Raw genomic sequence first — 5,597 nt, 5'->3', positions numbered from 1 at the left:
GCAGTTCTCGCGCGATCGGGGAGGTGGGAAGTATCCTGGTCTGGGGGTGAGGGTGCGCCGTACAGCTCCTGTAGCCTTCGCGGTTTCCGGTGCTAGGTGGAGGGAAGGAAGGAGGGAGCTGGGAGCGGGGCCAGGGGAGCAGCCGCGCTGAAATCGGCGGAGGGACCCGGAGAGAGTGGAGCGAGAGCCGAGCGGAACCTGCGGGGGCGGAGGCGGCGGCCGCAGCGGCGGAGCTGGGAGCAGGAACAGGTGAGGGGCTGGGGAGGAGGGAAGGCGGGTCCCGGTAGAGGAGAGACTCGCGGTGGGAGCTGAGAAGATAGACCCCCACCCCCACCCCCACCCCCGCTCGCTCGTTCGCCCGCCCGGCACTGCTTGGCATGGGCCGGTGTGGTCCTTCCCACCAGAGAGCTTGGAGAGGGGGCGCCGGGCCAGCCACACGCCTGCCCCCGCATTTGAAGGACTCGGAGCTGGGGAGGGGGTGGAGGGCGCACATTGATTTGTCCTCCGCCTCGCACAAGGGGGCGACCTGGGCTGCAGTTAGGTTCCCCTCGCCTGCAGGAGGTGGGCTTTTGAAGGGTTGGGGTTGAGGGGGAGGAAAGCAGTCCAAGGTGAGGTGACGCGGGGGCGGTGATGGCTGTTTTGTATCTTTTTCCTATTAAAGGGCTAGGGAGTGTCGCTTTTTCCTACCCCTTCTCCCCCTCCACCTTAGTAATAGACCAGAGAGAAGCCTTGCTATGGTGACACCCCCTCCCCACATCGTGGCGCAGGGGTGTTTAGGGGGTTTAGGGATTAACCGGGAACACAGGCTAGTGGGGCACTCCAGGGGCACTATTCTGGTGGAGGCTGAGCTTTCGGGTCTTGGGGACCGCACGTCGGGAAGAGGGCAGCAGGTGGGGAGCAAGAGGAGAGGAGGCCGGAGGAGGGGGAGGGGACCTGATCTTGCTTGGAGAAGAGAGGTGGTGCCTTCCTCCCCCAGGCGAAGCGGGGGCGGTCTCACGGGAGGAGGGAGCATCTTGTCACTGGCTCAGAGTTTCTGTCTTCCAATCCGCTTTCTTTCTTTAGGAAGTACCAGGATTCCCGGAACAGAAAATGGAGCCATTGCTTATACCAATGTCTGCGGGAAGGGGGCGGGGGTGTGTGGAATTCCCTGTTGAAAACGGGCCACTTGATTAGCAAAGTGGTAGCTCCTCTTTTGGGGGAGTTGCCTTCTTTCTGGGTTGTATTACTGCTGGTCTCTCTCTGGCCAGGCCAGGAGGAGTGTGGTATGTGGTCAGGAGTGAGAAGAAATAGTGAGGTCATCGGGTGAGGGAGAAATGTAACTTAAAACCTGTCTCTGCCGCGGTTGGATTGGGTCACCCCTGGTCTATGGCATGAAAGTTTTATTTGGTAGGAGATCTGCTGCAGGAGTCTGATTGCTTGGGTCAGTGCAACAGGGCAGAATCTAGTCTCTGCATACTTCCTTCCGTGTCCCTAATCAGGTGTTGACAGTCTTTGCTGCCATTTTGTCTTGGGTGTTGTTGGGGGGGGTCTCCACTTGCTGTGACTGGAATGGGTCAGTGAATTGGTCACTGTACCTTAGACCCGAGTTTGAATAACACGTCTAGAAAAGCTCATTCTAAGAAAGAAGCTGATCCACCTTTTCACAGAATGGATCATTGACCGTGGAATTCAGCTGGGAAGGGTCCTCCTGTATCCCATATACACATGCCTCCTGCCTCCCAGCATAGTTATTACCTTGCGTAGTCAAAATCTTTATGTGTATGTCTTGCTTTTCCAAAGAGAAGAAGCTTTTTGAGTTCAGGAATTGGATCTCATCTTGTATCTCCCACACTATCTGTGCACACAGTAGGCACTCATGATGAATACAGGATGTGAATGAACAGAACTCAGGTTTTCTGACCACAGTTTAAGGAAAGAGGAGGAGAGGGCTTGGCTGTCAAGGAGAGTGACTGAAGATAGCTGAGTGAGAGTGTAAAGGTCCTTAGCCTTTGTAATTAAGAAGTCTTGGTCTCTCCACCTTCCTAAGAGGCAAAAAACAGTCATGGATAATGAAAGTAAGACCCCAAAAGAAAAATATTAGAACACAGAGTCATTATTTATCAGAAATCCCAGATCTCCTGCTTCCCCATTGTGGGCAAAGGGGTCTCTCCATTAGACCTAAGTCCTTCAGAGTGTTGTCTGCAGATCGGGATCCTGGTAATTACGGAGAAGGGAGCCAGAGTATGTATGTGGTGCCTGGCATAGAATTGGTGCCAGTGAACGGTAGCTGCTATTATTAAACTGAATGCAGTGTAAAGGAGAGCAGACAGCAGGCTAGAAAGAGTGGAAGTGACGTCTTAAGTGCACAAAGGGTGATAAAGTATGTTTACCTCTGCTAGTCTCTTCCACTGGAGTCATAATAGAGAAAATGGACTCAGAGGACAGTGGGTGGGATTTGTTGGTCAGAAGGAGGAAGTTCTTTAAAACCAGGTTTGTTAAAGTTGAATCAATAACTGAGGGAAATTGTGGAATCTGCTTTCAGATGGAATCTGCTTTCTGTGGAATACCTTTAGAAGTGGATGTCAAGAGGCTTGAGACTCAAAAAATGTCACTGTATTTGGCTCTCCTCACCATTTTTTTTTTTAATTGAGGTATGGTTGATTTACAGTATTGTTTTAGTTTCAGGTGTACGCATAGTTCCCTTTGCCATTTTTTTTTTTTTTTTTTTTTTTTGCGGTACGCGGGCCTCTCACTGTTGTGGCCTCTCCCGTTGCGGAGAACAGGCTCCGGATGCGCAGGCTCAGCGGCCATGGCTCACGGGCCCAGCCGCTCCGCGGCATGTGGGATCTTCCCAGACCGGGGCACGAACCCGTGTCCCCTGCATCGGCAGGCGGACTCTCAACCACTGCACCACCAGGGAAGCCCCCCTTCACCATTTTTGTTGCAAGTGAATTTAGAGGCAAAATGGTATGGTAATTAAGAGTGTGGACCTTGGAATCAGACAAAATTGAGTTCAAATCCTGCCTCTGCTAATTACTAGTTGTGTGATTTTGGTGAAATTATTTGTCCTCTTTTAGCTTCATTTTCCTCATCTGTAAAGAGTATGATAATGATAGTACCTATTCATAGTGTTGGCATGAGAATTAAATGAGATAATACATGTAAAGCACTTAGTATTATACAAAGTACACATAGTAAGCCTCAAGTAAATGTTAGCTGCTATTAATAATCACCATCATCATAGAAATAATAACATGAGCACTCAGGGCTGCCTTAAAGAGGGGGTTTACAAAAGAACAACTTGCCGCCTGAAGCGCCTGTGTAGAGGGATGATTGTTACCGTGACTTTTTGTGCTGGTCGTAGGCTTACGAGCAGTGAAATCTTTTTTTCAGCATCAGCCTCACAGAGGCAGCTCCTGTTGCCTGAGTCGGAGGTGAAGCTGGAGCAAGGCAGGGGCCCTGAACTATCAACTTGGATGTAGGGTGAGGATATGGGGGCTCAAAAATAGTGTTCAGTGTGACTCTGAGGTAATGGTTGACTCTTCCATAAAAGAGCACCCTGATTGTCCTAGGTTGGGCATTTAGTTTCCTGGCTCCCATTATTTTAGATTTCAGATAGTATTTCAGCATCCTCCATTTCCTGGGCCATTCTTTTCACTTAGTCATATCTCCTTTAAATGTCTGCCTTTGTTTCAGAATGTACTGTATTAAGATCCAGAGTTGCGATATCTGTAATTCTGTGTACTGTACCTTTTCCAACATCTACTGCAAATAAAGGTAGAATGCTAATAAAGCTTTTTGATAATGAAAGGACATGGGGAGGCTTTGGAGAAAGTTCTACAAATGTTTGAAGGCTTTGTATTGTAGTCTAGGAAAGAACTGACTGAGGTAGGGGGTCTATGAAGGTGTTAGAGATTTGTCATGGACTTCTGCAAAGTATCTGCTGCACCATATGGACCAGGAGGGAAATGGCTCAAGATTTCAGGGATCCACCATTAGCACCATATTCCTGAAGAAAGGTGAAATGCCTGGGTGTAGCAGATCTTAGTTCCCTGACAACCAGGGATTGAACCCAGGCCCTCGGCAGTGAAAGCGCGGAGTCCCAACCACTGGACCTCCAGGGAATTCCCATAGCCTGTCCTTTATGAGCTTAAACACAAGAGTGTCAAGCATAGATGTTTAAATTTCAACATGATTTAGGACGCAGAAGAACATTTGCTCTCTATTGGAGTGGTTTTGTCCCCTATCCTCCACTTTTTAAAAAAAAAACAATTGAACTTTACCTTATATAAAATCTTATTTGAAGTCTGATACATAAAATGCATAACAGTGCTGTTGCTGTGGTAGTGGTGGAGAGTGGCGGAACATAATTAGAGCCTCTCATATAGTTCTCCCTTTCCCCCAGGCAGGCTCTGAATCCCATCCAGGGAACCCTAGGGCTCTGAGAACATGGAAGCCACTTCTCCAGTTTGTCAGATACAGGAAAAGGATTGGAGATCACCTAAAGAGTACTGTCTTCCTCAACCTCACAGACGTTTGCCATCATCAGTAGAACCGTGTTCAGCAACAAGCATATCAGTCAATAGCTACAGATCAGTCATAGAGCTGGGTGCTGGGAACATGAATAAGGCATGGTCCTGGCTGGAAAGGGACTGAGAGTCTAGTGAAATACTTCCTAAACTTTTTCCCACCATGGCATACAGAGAAAATAGTAATAGTGAAATAGGCATAGCTGCTTGCAACCTGAGATGACTGGCCCGTGGGCTCTGGCCACCCTAAGCCCTGCCTAGCTGTCCAGTATTGACGGGACCAGTATCTCCAGCTGACCTGTATTGCATTAAAGGCACATTATTTGGGGAGTTCCGGCTCTGGGAAGCAAAACACACAAAGGTGAATAAGAGTAGAAGTGTGTTTGAGGTGCTAGGGGATCACAGATGGCTCTTATCGCTCAAGGCAGGTGATTCCCTGTCTTCTGTATCCTTAGGCTGCTCTATGATGGGTGGCTTTGTCCAAATCATTGCCTCCTGTTTTCATCTGTGCACTGGCAATTCTGTCTTTCTTAAAAAATTTTTAAAATTTAATTTAATTTAATTTTTTATGCAGCAGGTTCTTATTAGTCATCCATTTTATACCCATCAGTGTATACATGTCAATCCCAATCTCCCAATTCATCACACCACCACCACCCCTGCCCCCCCCTGCCGCTTTCCCCCCTTGGTGTCCATACATTTGTTCTCTACATCTGTGTCTCAGTTTCTGCCCTGCACACCGATTCATCTGTACCATTTTTCTAGGTTCCACATATATGCGTTAATATATGATATTTGTTTTTCTCTTTCTGACTTACTTCACTCTGTATGACAGTCTCTAGATCCATCCACGTCTCAACAAATGACCCAATTTCAGTCCTTTTTATGGCTGAGTAATATTCCATTGTATATATGTACCATTTATCCATTTGTCTGTCGATGGGCATTTAGGTTGCTTCCATGACCTGGCTATTGTAAATAGTGCTGCAGTGCATGTGTCTTTTTTTTTTTTTTTTTTTTTTTGCGGTACGCGGGCCTCTCACTGTGTGGCCTCTCCCGTTGTGGAGCACAGGCTCCGGACACGCAGGC

At 48.2% G+C, this 5,597-nt stretch overlaps 1 protein-coding gene across 2 annotated transcripts in view; it reads left to right on the top strand.

The window, feature by feature from the left end:
• Positions 1 to 89: 89 nt before the first annotated feature.
• The window catches only part of ARF3 (ARF GTPase 3), a 17,406-nt gene continuing 11,898 nt past the window's right edge, over positions 90 to 5,597 (top strand). The window contains exon 1 of one of the 2 annotated variants that reach the window (XM_007452247.1): positions 90 to 249. The gene's annotated coding sequence lies outside the window, so the exon portion shown is untranslated. The remainder of the gene's footprint in view (positions 250 to 5,597) is intronic. The other variant, XM_007452245.1, reaches the window with a different exon arrangement.

The sequence above is a fragment of the Lipotes vexillifer genome, unplaced genomic scaffold (assembly GCF_000442215.2).
Source record: "Lipotes vexillifer unplaced genomic scaffold, Lipotes_vexillifer_v1.1 scaffold422, whole genome shotgun sequence".
NCBI classification, from domain to species: Eukaryota; Metazoa; Chordata; class Mammalia; order Artiodactyla; family Lipotidae; genus Lipotes; species Lipotes vexillifer.
Note: the sequence above shows the minus strand (reverse complement) of the source record. Positions and strands in the feature narration are given on the sequence as shown.